Source organism: Crocodylus porosus, unplaced genomic scaffold (genome assembly GCF_001723895.1).
Source record: "Crocodylus porosus isolate Cpor-Errol unplaced genomic scaffold, CroPor_comp1, whole genome shotgun sequence".
Lineage (NCBI taxonomy): Eukaryota > Metazoa > Chordata > Crocodylia > Crocodylidae > Crocodylus > Crocodylus porosus.
The window spans coordinates 197,158,649-197,169,565 of record NW_017728906.1 but is presented as its reverse complement, the minus strand read 5'-3'; the positions used below and the strand labels follow the sequence as shown (position 1 = coordinate 197,169,565).

Genomic DNA, 10,917 nt, shown 5'->3' with positions numbered 1-10,917 from the left:
TTCCGGGATTTGCTGGAGAAGCATCTATATCTATAAATGTCAGCACTGTTAGGTTTGCAAGCACAATTCACCAGATAAACCCAAATGTTTCAAATAGAAATCCATGGTTGCGATCTTCCTGAGTTCTTTGCAGCAGAAAAGCTGCTCTGTTATTTTTCTGAAGTTAAAAAAAAAATGAGTGAAAACTAAGAGCATTTTCAGAGGGATGTCTTGGATCTAAAAAGGTTGAGAACCACCGGTATGGCTAGACGGTATATAAATCATCCTGCTTCAAGTCTGCCACTAACTTCGGAAGATTAAAAAGAACTTACCCCTGTGATCAACGCAGACCCCAATCAGCTTCTCAAAGCCTGTCGTTCAGGCCCTAAGGCAGGGTGTCAAACTCAACACACCCCTCAGGCCTGTCCAAGGACCAGACTGAGCCCATGGATGAGCCCGCATGCCAGCCTATGTCCTAAAGTGGCCACCACAGGTGGCCCAGTCCTGCTCCGGCTGCTCCAGGGCTGTGCAGCACACCTCCAGAGCCCCAGAGACAGCATAGCCCCAGGCAGGGATGCAGGTTGGAGCAGACCTGTTATAGTAACTTTCAGACCCACAGTGAGCACGGGGGCTGGATGACATAGCTCCATAGGGTGGATCTAGCCCATGGGCTATGTCTTTGACACCCCTGCCCTAAGGTCTTAACACCCATCTTCCTTATGAAGACTTTTTACACCAGCAGGCCCTAGCGGCCAGATGAGCGAGTGATGTGGCAGGAGGTGTTCTGCACTGAGCATGACTCATGCCTAGAGAAACAAAAGGGAACTAAAATTTGGCTTTCATTACTTGTGCTAAAACAACCCAACAACCTTCCCACAAAGAACTGCGTAAGGCATGAGGATTTCCATTTTTGTCAGTAGCCACAGGCTTAAAGTTGTGAAAGAGGTTTTCTGTGTATGCAGGGCTATTCTCACCCCAACTTCAGCCAATGCATTCAGCTCCAAGTGCTGTTCTGCTGCAGCCCACACATACTTGGGTGCAAGATAAGACAAGGAAGAAAGCAACTCAGGACTCAGCAATATAGAGCAGGCAACGTTTTTTGCCTTTTAAAGTTTTAAAGACCTGCAAAATATGTTGGGGGCAGGCAGGGGAGTTGGGAAAAGGGACAGGAGACATTCACCAGTGAGTATTACTTTCAGCTGAAAACCAGAACCTGTATTCTGACAGCGAAATGAGTCAATTGACATCAAAGCCCTAAGGCAGCTTAAACCCCACTCCCAGTTCTAGCAAGTCAAATATGAATGACTATATATAACTAGAAAACATCGTTTCTTTTGAGCCCAGAACTAAAACATGCTGTAATGTGGGGGTACTTTTTAAGTTTTGAGATGTCCTACAAAAACACCCACAATTGGGTTGTTGCCATTTTTTGCACTTTTTTCAAGGAGGCCTGAGATGTTTTGGGGTTTGTGTCTTACTTCAATCTGCCTTTTTGCCCTTAAAAATATGAAGTTGGATCTTCCTTAGTTTTGCTGCTAGATGGTTGGTAGAAGGACAGAAGGGGTGCTTACATGGGAAGAACAAACTGTGTCTTTATTAAAAGAACAAAGGATGTTGGATATTCATCCAAGAAACTTTGCCCCTTCCAAGTGCTTCTCAGATATCTGTTTTTGTTAACCTACATTTTAACTCAGAGCTTTAAAACAAACACACACAAAAACAAAGCGAAAAAAAATCAATCACTGCCTCCAAATTAATTGGTTCTGATGTCTCAACTATCACAAAACTGGATATCTTCAGTTTTCTGAAAGTCTTTTAGGAGGGAAAAAGTAGGTAAGAAACAAATACTGAATGTAAAAAGCATGCAGAAAACCAGGCACAGTTTTTGGGAGAAGAAGACAGAAGTTGCAGGAGACCGTCCGTATGCATACATACCTACATGAAGGCAAAACGCTAACACCTTCCTTTTTCAAGCTGCAAATGATTAGTGTCAGGGCTTTAATTGATAATACTTCAAGATTCAAGGGAGAAACCAGCCTGACACTGTCAAACACTGGAGATGCACACACACCAAGGTACAGGGTCAGTGTGATGCTGTGTTTTAGATCTCTTCCAAATCTCGTCTGGGAACGTCAGCAAAGGATTAGGATAGGCCCTGGAGCAGCAATTAGGTTCCCACACTCTCTCTGTCTTTTTGTGCTGGCTGGATGGAGCAGGAAGGACTTCTTAACAAAGAGGCAAGATTCATGAAGTCCTTTGTAACTGTTATCTCTGCTAAGCCAGAGTCTGAAGTCCACAGGTGATGGATTAAACACCAAAATACAGAAACTGAAAAGGGCCTTAAATGTTTCACTAATTACCTTATTACACAGATGGATGGGCTGATGTAAAGGGATAAGAAATTTGACAGTCAAAAATGAAGTAGTAGATGGTTTTAATGGGTGGCTGCAGCTGCAACCTGACACGTTCATTTCTTGTACCGCAGCACTTTCGTCAACTGTTTGATATGTCCGTGCTTCCCCCTAAGGATACTCAGAGAAGATCCAAGTGCAAGTCTAGCGTTTCCCAGTGCCAAGCCATGTTGCTACTGCATCGTCATTACTTTCATTTTAGAGACACTTTTACTAACTCTGCATATTCAAGTCATATGTTCGAGCCTCAGAAATCATGAGAGTTAGAAAGAAATACATCTAGGCTCCTTTTATATTCTAGTTTAAGTGTTTAATTGGGTTGCATTTTTAAGCTCCTTTCTACTGCCATAAAGATGCTCTCTCTGTCTGCTACATGTGGCACAGCAGGAAGCCTGATTGCGTAGATTGTGCTTCTGATCCCATCATGTCTTTACCTGCATCCTTACAGCCACATCACCATCCCTTTCTCCTACTCACCCGGGTAGCTATTAAACTGTTACCATCCATGAGCCAATATGACACCCCCGCCCAGCACCCAGAATTCAAGAGATCTAGGCACCAAGGTTGAACTCCCTTCTTGCCCTTAGAGGTAGCCTTTTCAGATCAGGTTTGAGACCCGCTGGGGGCATCTGTGGTTAAACAGAGAGTTAAGTCTTCTAGACAATCTGACAATAAAATTAAGCCAAACATTCATGGTGGGGGGAAACAGGATTTACTGAGTGACCCAAGTGATGGAAACAACTATTCATTACAAGTCAGTGACGAAATAATGACACGATACAGGATTTTCGTTTCTAGTGTTACAACTTTTCTCCCCTCAAATGGATGTTCCAAGACTAGCCGGCTACTTCTGTTTTTGGGAACAGCCCACAAGGGCACAAGAACTCGAAAGTCCTCAGAAAACCCTCTTAACACGAAGGGTGTTACTGAGCTTGACAAAATAGAGCAATTCACCTGGCAAAGAGATGCACGACAGATACCCAGCACCCACTCTTTTTGAGCACAAGGGTCCATCAGGACATTGAGAGCACCTGGACTGAGCTAAGAGCACAGGTCTTATGATCGTGTGTTCAGAGACTACACCGCAAAGCAAAAAAAGGAGAATGATTTTTCATTCTTCAAAATTATATCTACAAAAGGCCCGACTCTCTTTAAAGGTGCTTTCTTTTCGTTGAAAGGACAAGCCGGTAAAACTCTTAAAGAAAACATCTCCCCCCAGGCATCTGGGTTACCTGTCAGCAAATCAAAAATAGCCAGTGCTATACAAGAAGTATGAATAAAAATCCCTTCCCCACTCAGTTAGCCTGGTTTTACTTCTGTGGTGCCCTGATGCTGTAATCCTACCAGATCTCCAGTCAGCCAAATTTTTTTTCCAGGTTAGGACAAGACCTGAATCTATGGTGTAAGGGGTGGGGGGGTACCTCCAAGCATTAAAAATGGTAAGAGATTTCCAGCCTTGTATTCAGCAGCAAAGCAGATAAACCTATCCCCCCACCGCCTGTTGCTGGTGACCCTAAACTATGTTGCCATAGACCATATCTGATATAATCTCATTAAAGTGTCTTTTAACTAGTGACCACTACCAGCATTAGCTCCTTGGAGGTTACTGGTCCATTAAGAACATGTTACACAAGAGGAAATCCAGGTTCTGGCCGGTTAATGTGCCCTGCGGTTTATGAAGGAAATTAATATTTCCCCCCAAGCCAGTTCTTCATGCAGCTTTCAGGTTACAACACAAATGGCTCTGCTTCCAGAAAACCCGCAAAACATAACAAGGCTTTACAATTGAGAGCCTTATTAATGTTAATGAACAAATCAATACTGCTTTTCAAAGCTGGATGCATCAATTTGCCTCTGATGCTTTTTGGACGATATACTCCTAGTTGACTGAAGCTTGTGACTTGCCTGTTAACTTTAGCTTTTAATATGAAGGGTCACCGAAGTTCAAGTTGAGGTGACTGTTTTAATACAGCAGCATCTTGAAAGGATGTCATCTGGACCTCCTCAAGCTGGATATTGTGATATCTGCTTATTTCCCTTGACACCCTGGATCAGAGTTTGATCCCATCTTTACATACATATCAGTTCCCTTGGAGCCCGGCTCGGGCTTCAATATGAGCTGCAGCTCGAAATTCCTATTACAGATACTTAAAGCTACCAAGATACAAACTATAGCACACATGCCATAGATCTATTAGCACCACAGGCTTGGGGTGAAGTTATGCTGGTGTAAGAGAGAACGAAATAATTGGTGCTACGGCCTAAATCAGAATCTTAAGAGGTAGGAACCCTTGAAATTTCGGATAGCAGCTTAAAATATTCCTTTAACCTGAATTAGCATGAACTAAAGATGATTGGCCAAGTCAGTGCAGCTCAGAATTCAAGAGTTTCACAAATAAGACTGAAATAACATAATGAGATGTCCAGTTCTCGGAACAGTTACCGAGGGCAGTGGCAAATTCACCCTCACATGAAATTTTTGGGGGTTTTAGGTTTTTTGGGGTGGGGGGATTTTTTTTTTAATTGAGATTGGATGCCTTTCTAAAAAGATCGCTCTAGTTCATCTGGAAGTTAACTGGAATCAATAGTGTTTTACTCAAATTCCCTGCTGCGCAAATCCTTCCAACACAGGAATCACTGGGAGAAATTTTCAGACTAGATGATCAGTTGTTTCTGCCTGCTTCAGAACAAGATGTGGGGAACTTATGTAAATTTGGAAATGATCCGGTGGGGATTATTTCAGGCCCATGTTTAGCATAAACAGTTCCCTGAAAAGGTTATGAGATTCACAGCACACACAGCTTTCTATATGCAAATAGAAAACAAAAACCACAACAACAAGCCCCACTTTTTCTTTTTTCAATGAAAAATATTTATCCCCATCCCCCACTTCATGAATAGAACATAAGCTGTCAGACAGTGAAAGAAGTCTGGTGAGAGAGGGGTAGCTTGAAATGCTTTTACATCATTTGAGCTCTCAGGTATTTCAATGACTAGGGAGCCTGGGCTTTATTATATAAGCAAGACCAGCTTTTCCGCAGTTCGAATCAGAACTTGTGGTGGAGGTGATATCTTATTAGGCCAACTAGATTTTTTGCAAAAATCTAGAGATTTCTGCAAAAGAAATCACCTCCACCGTGAGTTCTGGTCCCTTTTCCCTCTAGACCAAGCCGGCTACAACCTGGATACCTTTTCCCATCTTTAACTTGCCCTGAGCCTGATGAAGGGCGTGTGAGCTCGAAAGCTTGCAGAAAAAAGATAATTTTCTTTGCATTTTCTCACTTGGTCTAATAAAAGGTATCATCTCCAAACCAAGAGTTCTGAATTTTTGCATTTTTCCCCAAACTAGATTTTTTTCTTTTTTTTTTAAAAAAAAAAAGGTCATCAATGCCACCAGCAACAGAAAGAACAGCTCAAAGAAGTCTTTGCTATAGCCTTTGGGGGATTTTGTTTTTTATGTCAACTACAGTGATTTCTCAGTAGTGATTCATCCACGTAACTGGAGAAACTGGTCTTGCACTTAAGGCACTGAACTGGAACTCCAAAGACTCCCAGCTCCATAACCAGCCAACCTACTGTGGAAATTCAAGTAAGTCACTTCCTCTCTACAACTCAGGTTTCCCACCTGTTTAAAAAAAAAAATACACCTTTCTCCCATCCTCTCTGGTCCTTTTAACCTTTGTACTCAGGGAACCCAACTACATGCTGTTCCGCACAGTAGCTAGTCCAAAGCACACCTCTCCTCCCAGGGCGGGTTGCAAGTGTCTACTGTTACATAAATAACTTCAGATTAAGAAATAAAACTGGATGAATGTATACTGTTGCCCCCTTTTGACCTGGTTTATTTTTTTCTAGGTAGACACAAGACACACAGCACCGGCAGACAGGAGGAGACAGCTGTGTTAGCTTTTCAAACCAAAACCACCAGGCCTAATTCATCACTGTTTATTCCACTCTCCCACCCGTCTAACACCCTTAATTTCAGTGTTACATCAGCCCAGAAGTAGAGCGAGGGAGTGGTACGTCAGGTCCAAAGAGCACAGGCTGTATGAGAAAAGAAACCATCCAAGAAGGTTATTGTTTAACCTGCATGCCAGATTAGATGGAAAGATCACAAAGGAGCGGGCTAGCTTCAATAATCAAAACCAAAACATTTGGCGCTCCAGATCACACAATCAGTCCAAACCCTGGATGATTATCGTGAGCATATTGTAACAGGCCTGCAAAACCATGTGGGACACCACAGCGCCTCCCAAAAGACAGCATTTCATCCAAACAACTTCTGCAACATGCACGTTCCCACCCCCAGAAAAAAAAATCAGATAACATTTAAAAATAAAGGAACTTGCAGTCCTACATGAACCACAAACCTCTGTGACTATACTTGAGACCACTTCTCCTTCTCGTGTCCTTCCTGGACCCGCACAGTTTAGACTGAGTTTTCTGGGACAAGGCCCAGTGAGACCTAAAAACACAGGAGCCTGGTGAATGACCAGTTGAGGGGCTGTTATCAGCGCTGGTGTGGTCACCAGGAAAAAAAAAAATACACCATATGATATCAAGGAAATAGGAGGAATGGTTAATATCTTGACCCTTTGGGTGACATGGCTGGACTGCATTTAAAACAGATAAAAGTGAGCATGCCAAAATGCATGTTCATCTTATGCAGCCAATTCGTTGCAAGAAAAAACGTTCAGGCCCCTTGTGGTGTGGGAAATTCGAGTCTTTCGGTTCGCATTTTCTCTCTTGCTACATTTTCGCCCCTTGCAACATAAGTCACACACAATATTCACCAAGAAGGTATTTCAGCCGGTCAGCAAACTGGCTACCGTCCTCACTCTGCAGGACTGGTTTCTTCCTCAAACTTGTTTTGGGGGTTGATTTCAAAGTCAGATATAGGAGAGGTAGTTTTCACATCCCACTTGAATCCCGTGGGGAGACTAGAGAGTCCAAATGCGCCAGTTATCCACCTAGCTGTCACCCTCCATCCCTAAACTTCAGCATTTCTCGCCTTGTGTAGACAGAGGCTAAGTTCGGTCTCAGTAGAAAGCAAAAGTAATGGATGGTGGAACGGCGCGTTACGGTTCTCCTGGATTCCAGCTCCCTCCTCTGCAGGAAAACCGTTCCTGCTCCTGCAAAGAACCGGCACCAAGTGGAGAGAGGATTACAACAATTCCTCTCAGTGGACCCAGGCTGAGATGAGCCCAAAGCCTCTTTCTGAGCCCAGTCGTGAAAGGTAAAAATGAGCGCCCTCAGCTCCCCAAGTCACCACAGGTCCACGTTACCTCGCGGGCTGAGATCTAATACATCACAAAGCTACCAACGCATAAAAAAGACATTCAGGGTAAAGGCACACGCAAAGGAGGGGACAGAAGCTAATGCAGATATGCAACCTTTTGAGTCCCAAGGAAAAGGACAAGACTTTCTTCCTCTTGTGCTTTGACTTGCTGAAAACCAGACACACGCAGCTCCCCACAACGCCCCCACTTCCCTCACTCCTCAGACCCGGCTAAAACACCCCGATTCTGCCTGCCCGAGTCTTACTACACCTGTAGGACCCACCTCTCCGGTCTGGCACTTGGGGACACCCGGTTGCCTCAGCCGAGACAAGGCAGTGGCTCTCAGCAGCACAAGGGACTGGGGTCCCAGCCCTAGGCGGGGAGGGTGCAAAAATCACCATTCGCACGGCGCCAGCTGGCACTGCCACGGGCACGAGGCTGGGCTGCTACTGCTCCCCTTCCCAGCTCCTGGTGCAACCCCGCAGCTTTTTTTTTTTTTTTTTTTTTGCTCGCTGCTTTTGCTTTTTTCTTCGACTCCGGAGACGCGCGAGAGCAATTCTGCAGCTAAGGAAGGTGAGAGCCCGGGCAGGGAGCGGGTCGGGGCCGCAGGGGAGGTGGAGCGCCCAGCCCGGGCTGCCCCGCGGCTCCCAAACTTGCGGGGAAGGGGCCGGGACTCACCTCCTGCCGCCGCTGCAAGGTGCTGCCCGGCCGCGGCTGCCTCCAGGCTCCGGCTCCGGCTCCGGCTCCGGCCCCTCGGCGAGCCAGACCCGCCTCCCGCTCCGCCCCCGGGCCGCGGCTGCGAGCTCCTCCGCCGCCCCCACCGCACCCTGCGCAGGGGCCGGGGCTTCCCCGGGGAGGAGGGACAGGGCAGGGTGCTGAGCGCCCCAGAGGGATGGCCACTGACTGTCCCACCACACCGCAGCGCACCTCGCGCCACCAGCCCAGCACCAACGTGGGCAGCTCTTCGCCACCGGGCATGAGCCGCTTGTTGCCCCCCAGCTGCCCCTCTAGCCGGGTCCCCAAAGGGCCTGGGCTGGGGCTTGGAGCACAGGGCAAGCGAGGGGCATGGCCTCCCCAGCAGAGCTGCCTCAGGGGTCGGCAAGGGTTTTGGACAGAGTTGGCTTGCCTCAGGGGTGGGCAATGGTTGTTTGGCCCAAAACGCCTATAAGACATTGGCGTGCCGGGGCAACGCGGCCCCCAGCCCCATCCCTGCTGTCCACCCTGAGATACGCGTGCCAAGCACAATGCCTTCGCCTGCTGCAGCCTGGCACCCGTGCCGGGGGGCTGCCTACCCCTGCTGGAGGCTGCAAGGGAGGGGGTGGGAGAGCTGGGCCGAGGGGTTGGTGCTCACCCCTGGGCTCTGCAGCTGCGGGAGAGTAGTGGCCCCAGACAGAGCTTGCTCCAAGCAGATGGGGAGCACGTACAGCTCGCTGCATGGGCGAAGCTTGGCCAGGGGCCTACAGCAGTCCAGCTGTGAGCTCAGAGGAGAGCAATCTTGCCTGGCAGCAGATACCATGCTGATAGTGCTGGCCCAATTGTACCTGGCAGGGGAGATCCCCTTCTTCCTGGCCTTGAACAGCTTGGTGCTGTTGAGAGTGGAGACCCACCCATTGCACTGGGGTAGGCTGCCCTGCAAGAGTCTGCTAAACCCTCCCAATGAGAAGATCTTGGCTATATAATTTATGGTGATGAGGGATTGCTCTTGGACTTTCCTTCTAGCTTGCTCCTTTGGCCTTTTAGCTAAGGGCAAGCACATCAAGGGGCATCTGAATGCCAAGGCTTGGGGCTTGTACATAGGACACCTACCATGGATTTGGGAGCATCTGAAGCCCCAGGGGCTGAAAAGTCTTGGAGGGAGGACAGTTGCTGGCGGTAACACTGCACAGACTTGAACAATTGAGCTCTGCTCCACTGATTTGGCTGCTTTGACACTAAGTTGAAAAAGGAAAGGAGAGCAATAAGGATGCTCAGGGGTATGAAGGAGCCAGGCCTGGTGCATTCAGAAAAGAGATGTTGGAGGGGGACACGAGAAGGGTTTACCAAATTCCAAACAGCAAGGAGAAAGCAAATAGGGATTCAGTCACCTTTGACTCTCTCGCAGTACTAGACCCAGGGGTCACCGCATGAGGTGAGTAGTTAATTTAAAACTAGCACAAGGAAGCTCTTTTTCACGCAGTGTCAGGAAGCTGTGCAACTCGTTGCTGCCAGGTGCAAGGGAAGCTGACAGTTTGGCCAGATTCAGAAAGGGATTGGCCTCGTGCTCGGAGGAAAGGGGCATCAGCAGCTATTGAGCATGGGAGCTAGGGGCACAGCCTCTCACCACGAACTTCCTAGACCAGCGGTACTCAACGTTTTTTGGTCAGTAGTCTAGATGGGAGCCTCCTGTGGGCCAGATCTGGTGGTGTCGCCGTGGGGCCCTATCTCACCATGTGAAGGGGCAGTTTGGCCCTCCACCTGGCTCCACAGAGGAGCAAAGGGGGCTTGATCTGGCCTCTCAGGGGCAGCAGGAGAGAGGGCATGGCCTGGACTTGATCCAGCCTCGGAAGGGGGAAGGGGTGTGTTCCAGCCCCAACTTGCCACACAGCTTAGGGTCTGGGAATCTGGCAGAGGGGAGGAGCAGCCATATTAATTGTCACCACTCCCTTGCTGCCAGATCCCCCAACCTGTGGGGAGCCCTGTGGGCTGGGTACCAGGCTCCATGGGTCAAACCTGGCCTGCAGGCCAGAGGTCGAGCACCCCTGTCCTAGATCTGAAATGCTGGAGGCTGCAAGTGAGAGTGGTCAGCCCCAGTTCGCTCTCCCTTTCAGCATCCACTGTCTGCCCCCCTGTGACACAGGACACGGGGCAACTAGATGGCAGTTCTTATGTAGTGGTGCAGGTACGATTCACAAGATAAACCCAGAGATTTCGAAGGGGGATCTCTAGTGTGAAAACCTTTCTGGCCTGCTGCATGCCCTCTGAGTCCTTTGCAAGGCAAGGGTTGCTCTATTATTTTTCTGTAGCAGAAAAACAAGTGACAGCTAAGAGCTGGTATTTTCCAAGGGGTGCCTCATGTCTGACCTGGGCTCGAGGGAGTCTGAGGGCAAAAAATTAGCACTTTCCAGAACTGACTGTTCGCTCCCACCTTGTTTGAGCCCAGCGACCATCTGCCCTCAAACAGGGAGGCAGAGATTCAAGGGTGGTTCTGGTCTGAGAAGCAGTCGTGTGACTGGCACCTTATTCCAGAGCCCTGTTCCCATGGGCAGATC

The 10,917-nt window shown here is 48.0% G+C and overlaps 1 protein-coding gene across 3 annotated transcripts in view; it reads right to left on the bottom strand.

Annotated features, from left to right (window-relative positions):
- Positions 1 to 8,420, bottom strand: part of PAK1 (p21 (RAC1) activated kinase 1) — a 92,913-nt gene extending 84,493 nt beyond the window's left edge. For 2 of the 3 annotated variants that reach the window (XM_019530440.1, XM_019530443.1), the window contains exon 1: positions 8,348 to 8,420. The gene's annotated coding sequence lies outside the window, so the exon portion shown is untranslated. Of the gene's footprint in view, positions 1 to 7,952; positions 8,040 to 8,347 lie in introns of those variants that run through there. The other variant, XM_019530442.1, reaches the window with a different exon arrangement.
- Positions 8,421 to 10,917: the final 2,497 nt, after the last annotated feature.